The sequence below is a fragment of the Thamnophis elegans genome, chromosome 7 (genome assembly GCF_009769535.1).
Source record: "Thamnophis elegans isolate rThaEle1 chromosome 7, rThaEle1.pri, whole genome shotgun sequence".
Classification (NCBI taxonomy): Eukaryota; Metazoa; Chordata; class Lepidosauria; order Squamata; family Colubridae; genus Thamnophis; species Thamnophis elegans.
Genome location: NC_045547.1, coordinates 60,010,659 through 60,024,627, shown reverse-complemented (window position 1 = coordinate 60,024,627; position 13,969 = coordinate 60,010,659).

Here is a 13,969-nt window from a genome sequence, read left to right as displayed (position 1 = left end):
ACTCTAGGGGGTGTATGCTCATCTGTTTCAAGCCAAAGACGTCCTTCTGTGGTCATGTGACTGGGCATGACTAAATGCCAAAGGCACATGGAATGACCATTATCTTCCCATCAAAGGTAGTTCCTATTTTTCTACTTTGCATTTTTTACATACTTTCGAACTGCTAGGTTGGCAGAAGCTGGGACAAGTAACAGGAGCTCACTCTGTTATGTGACGCTAGGGATTCAAACCTCTGAACTGCTGACTTTTCTGATTGACAAGCTCAGCATCTGAGCACACTGTGTCCCCCGAGACCATATTATTCGCCTGCACTTTGTGCAGGACAAGCTAATATTTCCCAAATTAGAAAATGTCTTTCATATCAACCAATTCATCTTCTTACAAAAATAAAAATCAATATTGTACAAGCAGAGTTAGTATAATTCGTATGGATTGACTTATTTAAACTCATCATGAAAAGTAACTACTCATGTTAGTAAATAATCATGACTTAAAAGACTCATCACAATAGCAGAAGCCTCTTCAGGGACTGGGAGGGGGTATACCAGCTTTTTTTATAAAAAAAAAAAATGGGCAATTTGTGTTGAACTCAAATAATTTTTTAAGCTGCCAGTTTTCTACATGTGATGCATTTGGTCTTCTGATCACACAGAAACTGTTGGCAATTCTATGCAATATGCTCGCCTAGATGATGCTGACCAGATGCTGTTTTCTGAGTTTTAACCAGCACCATTGAAACTGTGGAAAAGAATCCAGCTATAATTAAAAACACTGGATAGATTTTTAGAGAAACAGATCCATACAGAATAACTGTTTAATAGTCAGGTTTATCTATTAGTTTTGCATGTAAGGCTCACAGAAATGAATTTCATAGAACTGATAGAGTTATTGCTTTGGTTGGTAATATAATACTCAGGCTGAAATAGCATATAGTTTTCAATGGTATATATAACATAAAAAGCACTCCTGATATAAAAGCATTATGCAATGACTTGATATGATATTTGACACATACTTCAGCACCCTGAAAATCTTGTTTCTTTCTCCATTTTCATAAATCTAGATCCTTATGATTACAACACAGCTTTGAAAATAGTTCTCAAGATATCTGGATGGGGTGATGATTGGCTATATCAAATAGTCATGGTCCAAGATTTCATGAGGTAGAATTCACTGCTCGCTCTACTTACCTAATGCTCTACTATTGAAGGACAAAAAAAAAATGATTAGGGATGATAAAGGTTAAAATTTTATTCCTACAAAAAGCTTTGCCCATTACTATCTTAACCATGTTTGATTTCTTTGACTAAAATGTGGTTCATGTTTGTCATGCAAATACAGCTTAAATAGATACAAATACATGATTTTCAGCTTTCTTGCAACATAATTTTGGTACCAAGAGAATTCACAGCCCCAGGAAGATGAGTCTGATTCAAACTAATTTAAACTGTATATTTGAAGTTGTAATCTGTTCAGGATCTTTTGGACTGGCTACAATAAATCAGATAATACTAAAGTGAACACCTGTCATTCCTTCTCCTTCCTCTGCCTTCAATTTGCAAGCATTTTGTCACCGCGGTATATGTATATTATATATTCTGTATTATTTTTCACTACACAATTCACACAATGCCACATTAATCCTGAGGACATGCATTCAGACACACATTCAGACACACACACACATGCACACACACACACACACACATACACATCTATGAGTGTATAAGAATGTATACCCTCAGGATATAATTTTTTTAATAAAGTCATCCTTTCTCATCATGATTGATTAGAAAAAAAATATAAAAACTCAATTTAACAAGATCCTGCATTGCCCTTAATGAATTGGATTGGATGGTGTTTTTGCTCAGCTGCAGATTCTGGTTTTGGGTCACCAGCGCACTGCTTTGCTTCTCTGGAAATCAATGAGCCAAATTAACATTCATAATTTGCAATCTGTTTTCAACTGTCCCCTCTTCACTGCTGAACTCCATTGTGCTGCAAGCAGCTTTGGCTTTTATACATGGCAATCTATTTGTTTGCCATGGGCATCATATCCACAAGCTATAAAGCCCTAGAATGGAGAACTACTAGCATGTCCACTTCCAGTGGGCTATTTAGCCAAGTGCTTCACAACCAAATGTTAACTGCTGAGTAGCAGCAAATAAAGGCCTTGAAGAAGGATAGATACCTCCTGGCCTTAAGGAAGGATGGATACCTTTGATTAAAGTGTTCAGTTGTATCAGTTCAAATCTCATGAATTCAGATCTATTAACATCAAACTCCTTTATTCAGATCCTCCCTTTGTTTCCTCATCACCATATCATATGTCAAAGCCCCAGTCAGTCATTTATTCTTTCTCTCCTCTTGTCCAATTTCCAATTGTAAACTTCATGAAGCCGAATGTGGAAGGGCCAGATAGACTGATCAATTAATGAAGTAGTTGCACTATCTTTAAACTGTTCTATCCTCAACCCTCATCTGAAATCTCCAGCTTTTATCCTGAATATTATGGGATATCAGATAGAACTCCTACATGTATATTTCCAGAAGACATGGTGGGAATTGAAGTTGAGTAAATATTCCAGTAGCATAGCATTAGCATTAGACTTATACACTGCTTCATAGTGCTTTTCAGCCCTCTGTAAGTAGTTTACAGAGTCAGCATATTGCCCCCAACAATTGGGGGTCCTCAGTAAACACCAATGAAGCAATTTGATGTAGTAGTAATTAAGATATCAGACTAGATATCAATATTCCTTGAATTCTAGTCCCATTTTAAGCATAAAGCCAACTGGGTGATCTTGGACCAGTCACTCTCTTTCAACCCTAGGAAGGATGTAATGACAATCTGCAAGATCTTGCCAGGAAAACTGCAGAGACTTATCCAGGCACTCTCTGAGAATCTGACACAATTGAACAGAATAAACGTGGTTCCTATTATTATATTTGAGAATAATTACTTAATCAACTGCACAATTAAAAACATAAAACAATTTATGATTATATAGTACTTATTGACAAAAACATTTAAAGTGTAGAGATGATTTTTTTTGTTTAAATACCACAAGCTAAACAATGAGTATGCAAGGGCATAGTCAGAAAATTATATTCAATGATTGTTGCTCTCAAAGACATGTCTTTGATGGGGAACGCTGTTACTTTTTTCTACTCAGAATTTTAGAAATGGAAATCCATTTTCATGGCATTTCACATTTCACAAAAAGGGTAGTCAATATTCTCACTTGGTATTCTGTGTCTGCCATCTGCCTACCTATCAAGTAAGCAGTTGTTTGCCTTTTACATGCTAACTCTTCTTGCCACATTAAATGCTGCATTGAACAATAGAAAAGTTTAATGGCTTCAACATATTCAAGCTTCAGTGCAGAAGAATTACTGTGCTTAAAGGAGAACATTCTGCATGTGATAGTGCTGCTGAAGTGAAAAAAAAAAAGGCATACATTCTTTCCTGGATTAGCTTCTGTAGTAGACTTTTTCATACTGAAGACGAGATGTTTTGTTGCTGGATTTTAAATGCAAGCATTTATCCTTTGCTAGCATTTATCCTTTTATTGAATGCAGTTTTGGACATCCATATCACTTTGTACATAAAATTCACTTTATATGCATCTGTTTCTTAGGAATCTTACTTCTTCACTGTCCTATATTTTGAGTGCAGCATATTATTATATTATTTCAAGCAGGGATATATTATAAATCTGTCCATCTGGAGTATTTCCCAGATTTGAAATCAACTAGGCTAAATGCAGGTCAAGGTCCAGGTTAGATCCCCATCTAAATCTGCTGTGATCCAGCCTTTAAAGCAGGTCAGATTCTAAGGACTCAAAAGCCACAAAGGAAGGAAGGAAGGAAGGAAGGAAGGAAGGTAAGATGCCACTACTTTCATGCTGGATAATGGATCATTCTCTAAAGGCCACAAAGGTAGCATATTCTAGTAATGGATTGTTCTCTCTGGTCTCTCTCACCCCCTTCTCCCCGTGTGTGTGTGTGTGTGTGTGTGTGTGTGCGCGCGTGCGCGCGTAGATTAGGTATTTTCAATTTTATGGGTTTTGTGTGTGTGACATATTAAAAGTAAATTGACTCTTCTATCATCTATATTGAATATATATATATCTTGATCATTTTATTGTGCAGCAGATAAATAAATAGAACCATCACTATATGTCTTCTTGTTTGCCAACACTGTCCTAGACCAAGCCAAATATAAAAATGCTCAGGAATTTCCTAGAAAGTTAGCATTCAAACAAATCAGTCATCAGCAGACCAACAACATTTACCACACCATTCAAAAGAAACAATAAAAAGCTAAAAGTTAAGTGAAAAGACCAGTATTCCTCCTTACTAGCAATCATATACCCAGATAAACGGGGATTAACACCACGATTAACACTTGAGAAGCAATCAAGCAGTGAACAATACCCTAATTAAGAAATTATCAAGGCAACTCTGCAGTAAACAACAGCCTAATCAAGAAACTTCCATGAGAAAACAACACCCTTACCAACATTGACAGGCAAGATACTGTCAATGTAAACAATGAGTAAGCCCCACTCCCTTCTAGCACTGAAGAAATTATCTAGTCAGGTAACAAAATATTCACAAGCAAAAACTAAGTTCAGAGGACACCTAAACATCCCAACGAAGGCTTAGTCAAGCAAGACAAAATTGTTCTTGAGCAGGACATTATATTTGGAGTAAAAAAAATATCACCATGTTATTATCCAAACATTCAAGTTTAGACATCATTAGTGATTTCAGATTGAAATGGCAGCCATGACTAAGAAACATTTGTACTTAGGTTCTCCTAGTTTTGTCAATTGCCTGAAACATTAATCTTGGTCACACTGACACATACTTCAATTACATTGAGATAAGAATCTCATATGCTTACATGTGAGTTACCTGGACAAAAACATCAACATCCAATTGACTCAAAATGCACTGAATGCTGTTAGGTACAAGAAAATGCAAGGCTGTAGTGAGAGATACTTCAGGGCAATAATCAGTGTTCATGATGATTTTTCAAGGCCTAAATAACTTAATATCAGGGCTATATAAAATGAGGTTTCAGAGTTTTATATGATTATCTGAAAAGAAAAAGAGCCTAGACATTCTCAGAAATGCTGCCATCTTTTAAAATGTTGAAAGGGAGATAGACCATTAAGTACTATAGCTTGATATAACAAATTAAAATCCAACCAAATTTCAGTTTTTGTATGGTTCAACTTATTTTTGTCACTCACGTGACTGTATATTCAAACTTGTCTTTACCAGTGTCTTTTAATATTATCTGCATTGATTAGCTTTGCCCAGAAACTGACATAAGAGTCTTTCCCAGGCCTGTTGGAGAAGATAGGAACTGAATCTGGAACTTCCTTGCATTTTTAACATCAGATAAGTGCTAAAAACTGGTCCATGTTTCCTTATCAATAGCAACAAGACATGATTCATCAGTGGATTGCTAATAAATGATGGTTCATCCATTGAGTAGCCCTAAGAGCAAGTCCAACCATCCATGAAGATATTGCTGTGCAATGCAATAAATCCCTAAGTCATTTTTTCCAACAGTTTTCTAACTTCTCATTAAAAGCTGTGTTTAAAGTTATGCCTGCTTTGCCATATGACTGTTGTGCTTTATCAAGATGCTGGTGCCTAGTGGAAATAAGACTTTCTTTGCTTATGGAAATTGTTCTATAGTTAAGGTCAGCAGTTTTCTTGTTGCTTTTATCAGCTATCCTTCTGATTGGTCAAGGTAATTTGTTTTGTATGAATGATAACATGTTTTAGCTGTTGTTTGAACGTTGATAATAGCTGATTGAGTTTTATATGCTTTAATTTATTACCGCCTCATAATCAAAGCAAATATTTCCTCCTCTCAGAATTTTTCTCTAGAAACAAGCAAAAACAGTGACTTTACTCCAAGACATAATGGAGTTTCTCAGACCATAAAAATACAGGCTTCCTCTCATGCCCTAGAGACAAGGGAAAAGAGCAGAGGCTGAATGTCAGGAAGGTAACACACTCATACACATCATTAGCAATTCTGTCTATTGGAACTGCAGAAATGTACTTTATCTGTAGCGGCACTTACTTGATAGGTAGGCGAGAAAGGGATAATGAACGAGAGACAGAGAAGAGAAATGGAAGAAAAAGTGAATGCTGCTTGGAACAATAAGGAAGGAAGAAGGAAGGAAGGAGAAGGAAGGAAGGAAGGAGGAGGAAGAAGAAGAAAGAAAGAAAGAAAGAAAGAAGGAAAGGAAAAACAAAAAAAAAAAAAAAAAAAAAAACAAAAAAAAAAAAAAAAAAAAAAAAAAAAAAAAAAAAAAAAAATAAAAAAAAAAAAAAAAAAAAAAAAAAAAAAATAAAAAAAAAAAAAAAAAAAAAAAAAAAAAAAAAAAAAAAAAAAAAAAATAAAAAAAAAAAAAAAAAAAAAAAAAAAAAAAAAAAAAAAAAAAAAAAAATAAAAAAAACAAAAAAAAAAAATAAAAAAAATAAAAAAAAAAAAAAATAAAAAAAAAAAGAAAAAAGAAAAAAAAAAAAAAAAAAAAAAAAGAAAAAAAAAAAAAAAAAAAGAAAGAAAGAATGCCTACTGTGGAAATACAGACATTTTATATTAACAAACATCTTCAGACCTCACAATAGCAATAGCAACAATACTTAAACAGTATAACACTTCATATTGCTTTACAGCCCTCTCTAGGCACTTTACAGAGTCAGTTTACAGAGTCAGCATATTGACCTCAACAATCTGGGTTTTCATTTTACTGACTTTGGAAGGAGGGAAGTATTCATTTACTTTTCCTACCAGTTCACAAATGTAAGCATGTGCGTAAATGCATGCGCACGGCCATCCTTGCATGCGCTTTGCTTGTGCATGTGGCTTGCACGCCTGCACACAGCTTGAAACATACCTAAATAGGACGGCATAGAGCAGGGCAGGTGCCCACGATTTCCACTACCAGTTCAGGTGAACCAGTCTGAACTGGCTGAATACCACCTCTGGATGGAAGGCTGAATCTGAATCAACCTTGAGAGGGTCAGGATCAAACTCCTGGCAGTGAGAAGAGTCAGTCTGCAACACTGCAGTCTAACCACTGTGCCATCACAGTTCTCTACAAGCATACAAGAGAACAATATTTCATTGTTTCCAGTACCTCCTGGCAGATGTGTTATAATCGTTTAACCCTATGGGTTTAGGTGGCTAAAAGAGCTAGCAGTATTTTTGCAATATTTTCTAAATCTAAATCTATCCAGAACAGGACAGGAAGCAGTTTTGGAGAATAGGAACAGACATTGCTCTGAATTCACAATGTTCAAGCATATTTTCTTTTTGTGAAATTAAAATACTATTTTCCCCATTATAATCACTTCAAGGACTCCTGACACTTTATTTTCTTAGGGATTAATTCCAGAACCTCATTGCAACTTTGCAGGGTCTTTGCAGAGGCTGAACCACCATTATCTCCCCTCCCCAATAACAAGATAGCATGGTTATCACTATCTCTAATGTCCTCTAAAGCTACCTTTACCTGGAATGTTATAATAGCACAATACTTGCTTTGTAAATAATAGTTTGCTGGCTTGAAAGCTGGTAAAAATGTTACCAGCTGGTAGGGATGCTTTAGTTATTTTTTTTTCTTTCCCTGAAATCATTCTTTTTCTGTTTGTCACCATATTTTTTTCTTTTTCTTTTGTTTCTAATATTTTTGTCTTTGTTGCATTTATTAAAAAAAAACTTGGGAAAAGTGGATAGCTCAGGAAAGCAAAAACATTAATTTAACATAACTTTCCAATGGGTTTCATACCAGCAACCTTCTATAGAATGCAAGGGCCATCGTGATTGCACTATTACATCATTCCTAGTAAAAGGAGCTTAGAAGATATTAGAGACCAGAGCTCAGTAAGAAACTTAATTGCTGTACCTGCATGCATGTACTTTTTATGCTTTCTACATAAATTCAGTTTAACTTAGTGCATGTGCATATATGTATCCATATAGGGGTGTGTGTGTGTGTGTGTGTGTGTGTGTGTTTTCATGCACATCTCTCTGTGTGTTTATCTGTATTTATGTGTATAGATACAACAAAATCTATCCAAAGGAAGGAAACAACTCGTACTGTCTTGCTTTTCTGGAACAAAAAGATGCAAGGTCACAGCAGATAGAAATTGCTCAATGGACAGATGTGATAACATGTAATTTGGACCAAATGCTGTACAAGCTATTGCCAAATTGACTAATAGATGGGAGGTTTTTTAGACTGCTTAGAAACAAGTCAGCATGAGCCTAGGACAGAAGCAGCTTAAGGGTACAGCATGCCTTAAGATTTAAGGTGACAACTAGATGAGGTAGAAGGATAACTGTTATTAAAACTCTCCCTTAAATGACAGCCACAGGGCAGAAGGCATTTCTTAATCCCCATCCCAATCTTAGTTTCCCAGTTGAAATCACTATTTTAAGATGCTGTTTGCCCTAAGGTCAGACTATATAAACAGATAACTGCTGTCTATGAAAATTCTTCAAGAAGTTAAGGGATTTAGGGAGATGCAGGTTTTGGATGCATGGAGGTCAGACACTGGCTACTTCACAGGATATTTGGCAGAAATGTAGAGCGTTATCAAATAAATGTATCATGGGAGAATCACATGAAAATCAGGAACAATACTGAGCAGAAAAACATCATTTAGCAACCATCTCAATTGTTGACTTATAGACTGCGTTGCTTGCATTTTCCTGCTCTACTACATAATGTCAGCTTATGCTTCAATTCCCAAACAAGCACAATGAAACCTCTAACACTGCCCTTTCTGCTTCCTTCTAACGTGGTCTGAATACTAATACCACAATACAATCAAGCAAGGTGAAATAAGCTTGTTTGGAAATCCTCAGAAAATATGGGCTGGAGTTACCTTGTTGGTTTCATAGATCAGTCCCAGTATTCATCCCATTGCAACTTTTTCTAAATCAAATCCCACTTTGCTAACAAGGAAAGTGAGAAACGCAATAGTAATTGTGTAATAATAGCAATAATAAAATCCTTTACTTACTACAGTATATTTTCCCCCCTGAAAACAGATTTTTAAAAATCAGGATCTTGCTCCTAGGAATCATTTTTCAGGTTCAAAAATCAATTTGTGCTTATTGCTTTTTCTTCATTAAAGAGTTATAATCTCTTCTTCTCTTAGCTATTAAATAATAGCATGGATAATCACACAGAACTGCATTCATATAGATAATGGTAAGTTGCTTATTTCATAAATAAAAATAAATTAATAAAATAAAAAATACATTTTTATATTTAATAAATAAATTAAATTATAAAATTAATTTATATCAGTATATCTACACGTTTCCCCCATATAAAGATAATGGTTTACAGGCGTATACCAGATTTATATCAAAGGTCATATTTTCTCAAGTATAATCAAGATCTGGTTGATTAATCAAGGTTTTTTTTATATTCAATGATTCAAATTATTATTATGAATTATTATGGGTTTTTTTTAGCACAAACCTTTCTACATATTAGGGACAATTCCAAACTATAATAAAAATTTAAGAGATTAGCAGCTCAAGCTACCTGAAAAGGTATATCTAAGTTAGAAGCTTCAAATTTTAGTCCCCAAATTTAGTGCTGTAGCTTGCCTGAGCTTCAAGATAGCGGTTTCCTAGAAAAGGTTGAATAAAAATATTCTGTTATGCAGATAGATATGATTCTAACTATCTATCTATTTCAATAGCTATGGTCTGCACAAAGAGTTGATCAATTATCTGATGAGGAAAAAAATGTCTGTTTTATGAGCTCTGAGTATTACATTTAAGGGAACAAAAAGTTTTGATACCTAGACAATATATTACAATGTTGAGAACAATTTGGACAATTTCAATATGCTTTTAATCTTCTTAATGTTTAGGACAATAATCTGAAAAGCAAATAAATTCCAATCCTATCTGAAGTAGAACATTTTGGCCTTGAAACATTTTCTAGTCCATGGCTTTGCTTGAATGATCAAGAATATATAAGCAGATATTTTTGTTCAGCATTATTCCACATCATTGTATATGTATTTGTGATTTTATTGTCTATGTGATTCTATCCGCTTATTTTAAATAATTAATCATTTAATTTTGTATCTTTTTTGAAAACCAATGAAATTTCTTTTTTTTAAAGGCAGTTGTTGGAAGACCCATTATGTTTGAGGACTAGTTTCATCTCCTGAGGGCTAGAAAATGGCAGTGCATTGATCTCTCTCCTTGTGAAGTTCATATTTCCTCCCAAGATGCTTTCCTGGGTCAAATTTTGCTCCTCAGGGCAATCTCTTTCTCTCAGGATGAAAACAGAAACTTATTAAAATCAGGTCCATGCCAGTGCTGTGCATCCATATACTATTTTATTCTGGTATTCTTTTGAGTGAAAGATTTCAAAATCCACATATTTAATGGATTTTGAGTATATATTACTGCTGCATAGGCATTTTCTATACCAGGTGTGTCAAACTCGATTTGGGGATGGGGTGGCCAGCTCGACATCACTGGTCCTTCACTATTTCCAGGGTAGCCCTGCATGCCTGATCTATGTACTTGGCGGTCTGGATCTGGCCCCTGGGCCTTAAGTTTGACATCCCTGTTCTATACTGTAAAAATGTATGTCAAAATGTATTTCAAAAATGTATATTTTCTAGAAATTTATATTGTCTCTTTCTTCTTTTTGTAAACAGCTACTTAATATATGGTCCACACATGGAATTTTACATAATTGCAAAATTATGAATTTATACATTTAATACATATTATACATATTATTTACATATTATAAATTTTCCCAGGAAAATTTCACAAATATATTCTGATTTTGTATGCAAGTTCCCTCAGCAAAGTTTTCGACTGAGAATGACAGCATTTTGTTCGTTGCTGCCATCCACAACCATGATGGTGTTTTGGATGCTCATTATGATGGAGTAAATTACTTGCATACATTATAATGATCAATTTCTTTTACGTTTCTATACTTGTAAGTATTTTCCTTAATTTGATGGAGATGGCAGTTTAGTTTTTGGAATGAGATTTAATATTCCCTAAGATGAAAGCAGCAGCTTTCTTATCCATTGTGTATTTTAATATATTTAATGCTCTGGATCAGAATGCTACAGTCATAAAATCCTTAAACTGTATCTGTGTGGAATACGCCTGTCTGAAACATTTTCAAATTTGATGAAAACAGTGCCAGTGCTATGCTAATTCCATAATTACCAAAGGCTAGAAAATTAATGTTTATCAAATTAATTAAGGAGGCTCAATTCTACAGCAATCCCAAAAGTGTTCTCTAGCTAGAAATGAGTAAAAAAAAAAATACTACCGAAGGCACAGTTATAACAGCATGCTATATCTGGCCTTAAGTGACCAAAAGTCATATATTGATGACCATAACCATTTCAAAAATATTGATTTATAATCTGCAGAATTAATTTTCATTTGTTTAAAAATTTAATTAGTATTGTGTCTCCACATAAAATTACATAATAATCTTGTCGGATCTGGAAGCCATCTTTTACATTGGGCCTTCAGGTCTGCTACATTTATTGCTTTAGGAAAATGGGAGTGGAGATTATATGGCGTTTCGGAGATATATAGTCTAACAGTCTTTTTTCAGAGAGTCAAGGACAACTTATCCTGCACATGGAGTGGCATGACTGGGAGGCCTCTCCAGTTGGGACAGTGCCTGATTAGACCATAGGATAACTTGTGGGTGCTGGGCAGGGATTTGAACTTTCACTTGGGTGGGGAAAACCTGGAAGCTTTCAGATTCATGTCCTCCCAGATTTGCCAATATCTCTAATAAAATGGAACTTTGAGGAAACTCAAGTTTTCTTTCATTGGGGGTGTAGCTTGGAACCCTGACAAATCTATTTTTTTAAAGAAACTTCATTTTTCAACCTCCTTGTATTAAATTCAATAGGCACAAAAATCTTTTCCAGAAATTAAAGGTAGATAACAAATATAAGAAAGTCTCTTCACTGTCATCATATATTTTACTGCTCATTATAGTCATTTTAATTTATTCAACAGCAAATTAAGAATGAAGACCTTCACTCAGTGAAGAACTATACATACATGGATATTTTTTAAAATGTTACAATATAAATCAATAATAAATTAATGATTTCATTTGTTCACCATAATCTGAAGTTAATTAGACATAAGCAATTTTGTTTAAAGTACATTGTTAATAGAACAATCCTGTATATCTTCTCAGCTATAAGTAGCCTAAGGGAACAAAAAGTTTCTTTCCCTGATCTAAACCTCTTCACAGTTAGGTGCTGTTCAATATGGCTGGTTATTTAGGAGAATACAGATATTCCCTAAATCACATATTTAATACTGGGCATTGATTTTTGAGTGTGCTCTAGTGATATAGTTTTAATCTGATCATGTGCACCAACAATTGGTAGCACCAATTCTGGTAGCACAATTTCAGACATGACATCTTATTACTTCCCATCTTACTCTATTATTTCAAAAGATTGGAAAGCAAACCAATAATTTTCCTAACTATTATATCATTGCTGTATTCTTGATTGGCTTCAGAGCTTTTGACAATATTCAGATTGTCCTACTGTATATAGGTTGGTCATATCAAGTCTAAGATCCTCTCCTTTATTCTTTTGAAAATAAACAAAGGTACTATTTCTCACCTGTTTCTATTCTTTCTCCATTCTGTAATTATACAAAAGAGCCGAGGTGGTGCAGTGGTTAGGGTGCAGTACTGCAGGCCACTTCAGCTGATTGTTATCTGCAGTTCAGCGATTCTAATCTCACCGGCTCAAGGTTGACTCAGCCTTCCATCCTTCCGAGGTGGGTAAATGAGGACCCAGACTGTGGGGGCGATATGCTGACTCTGTAAACCGCTTAGAGAGGGCTGAAAGCCCTATGAAGTGGTATAAGTCTAACTGCTATTGCTATTGCTATATAAGGATCTTATAGATATATGAATATTTGGGGACTAATTCTTAAATAAGTAAAATATGGACATTTTAATCAAAACTAAATTAAAATATTACACATTTTTTTGAACTCTAAGCCTGTGGTACCCTTTCCGCCTTGGTGGCCAGAGGGGGGGAGGGATGGCTCACACAAATGGTGTGCATGAGCGCTTGCTCCTCATGCAAGTGGAGCTTTGCATGTGACCATCGCTTGCCCTGTTCCAAATGGACTGCAACCCACTAGTGGGCCAAGCCCTGGGACTGTGGACCCCCACTCTAAGCCAATTGTAGAATTGTATTTATAATCAGACAGCAGAAAGTGGAAGATGGACTGCTAGATAGTCCTACCATTTGATGGTGCTATAGGAACCTCAGAACAAAGAGGCTGGGATGGAAAAGAAGCAGGGAATAAATGTTGAAAATCCAAGACGCTATTTCAGTACCAGTGCCTAATGTACCTGCTGTTCTAATGGAAAAACCTTTCACTGGGGAAGTAACAAAAAAATTGTCATCTTTGTTGACCTTGTTAATTTTCTGTTCTGTGATAAAGGTGAAGCAGCCAGCACAGCTATATTATCATTATTCACTGAACAAATATATAAATCTAATTAATTACATTAATCACAAATAACCTGAAACTCAAAGACTGCATAAGTATTCACTGCAAACCATGATGATGAAAAACGATGTCATCTTATTATGCATACTGTGCAAATTCTGGTCTATTTTACTTACATCCCAACATCAGTCATAAATATAAGTCAGATAATTTTCATTGTGATCTCTTAATGACCTTTTCATTCCCTCCTCTGCTTCTCAGGTCCCTAGGGGACATCCAAATCAGATTGTCTCTGAAATAGCAGATTCTACAGTCTTCATAAAGAAAATAACTATAAACATCAACTGATTTTCATGCCACAAAATCACAAGCCCTGTTGCACTCCTTTCCAATATTGAAGAAATTGGTTCT